Below are 1,565 nucleotides of genomic sequence, written 5' to 3' on the forward strand. Positions count from 1 at the left end.
AACATAGCAAGCTTCTGCATCCGAGTGGTGCCTTGTGGCTGTTCTGAGATAACTTAATTCCACAAGCAGCACATTTATTCAAAATACCTTCATATCAGTGTTCTGCATCAATTTCTTTGTTAACGATATTATATGGGTAAAATAGAGAAAATAAACTCTTCCATCTAAGAACATTTTTATACTTTTTATTGTAAAAACACTGTACAGAGGACATTTGCATGAGCAAATAATGAATACATTTCCTAACAAGCATTGTTACCTCCTCCTTTGTTTTCCCCCACCATCCCTTCCCTCCAAACTCCACAATACACTACCCTCCCCCTTCCCCTGCCTAAATTGTTAAGTTCATTTTTTAACAGAGTGTCTTGTACATCTCATTGTTACAAGGGGTCAACCTGTAACGCTATTTAAGCATTTTGTATTTCCCTTCCTCTCACCAAATTAGAGAAACGTATACACAGGATGTAGGTGTACCAACTCCAAATACAGTGAAAACAGGGGTATAGCGTGAGGGGGGGGAACATAAAGAGAAACAGTTAAATCACATCTCACATTATATGTATGTTAGAAACAAGAGCAAGAAAGAAAATAAAAACACTTGTGTCGCTATCTTGGGGTTCATTTCACTTAATAGCATCTTATCTGGTCATATGCACATAGCTTTTGATCTTTTCTGCTTATCCCAGACATATATTAGGTATTGAAAATAAGGGAAACCATGGGACGTATGTTTCTTTGAACTTGATTTACTTCACTTAATTTTTTTTCCATGTCGTTCCAATTCCTAACAAATTGGGCCATGTCATTCTTTCTGATGGAGGCATAGAATTCCATTGTGTATATATACCACATTTTCATGATCCATTTATTTACGGAGGGCCAACGGGGTGGGCTCCATATCTTAGCTATGGTAAATAATGCTGCAGTAAACATAGTTGTGCTGGTAGTTTTAGTATGGTCTTGTTTGTAAATCCCCAAAAGTGGGATTGCTGGGTCACAGAGGAGCTTTATATGGAGTCATTTGAGGAGCCTCCATACTGCTTTCCAAAATGATAGAACAAGTTTACACTCCCACCAAGAATGCCATAGGGTCCCCTTGTGGCCACATCCTCTCCAGCGTCTGATGTTGTAAAAATATGAAAAGCTTCACGAATTTGCATGTCGACCTTGTGCAGAGGCCATGCTAATCTTCTCTGTATTGTTCCATTTTTTTAATGTGCTGCTGAATTGTGCACAGTACATTTTTATATGTAAACTGGAACTGATTTTCTTAAACTGATTTTCTTAAACTTCAAAAGAAGTAAATTCAAAAGAATTCTTGTGAAATTTTAGAACAATGTATTTCTTACATAAGCACACATTTAAGAATAGTCAAGATTCACATGTCAAAAACAAAATAATTCCAGATATTTGTTGTTCAAGAGATGTGTAGGAGGAGGAATTCAATTATTCTATACAAGGCACCTGTCGCAATGAACACTGCAGCAAGTGTTCAGGTTTGTTAAAAAGTTTTAATGTTTTAGAGTATTTAATTTTGGGAATTTGCTTATATATGCCAAAATTAG

The 1,565-nt window shown here is 36.3% G+C and overlaps 1 non-coding gene across 1 annotated transcript; it reads right to left on the reverse strand.

The window, feature by feature from the left end:
* Positions 1-1,130: 1,130 nt before the first annotated feature.
* On the reverse strand, positions 1,131-1,235 carry LOC122124538. Its single transcript, XR_006150588.1, has one exon. It is a non-coding gene; the product is annotated as a U6 spliceosomal RNA (small nuclear RNA).
* Between the last annotated feature and the right edge of the window lie 330 nt (positions 1,236-1,565).

The sequence above is a fragment of the Dipodomys spectabilis genome, unplaced genomic scaffold (genome assembly GCF_019054845.1).
Source record: "Dipodomys spectabilis isolate Male_0828 unplaced genomic scaffold, ASM1905484v1 ptg000239l, whole genome shotgun sequence".
Taxonomy (NCBI): domain Eukaryota; kingdom Metazoa; phylum Chordata; class Mammalia; order Rodentia; family Heteromyidae; genus Dipodomys; species Dipodomys spectabilis.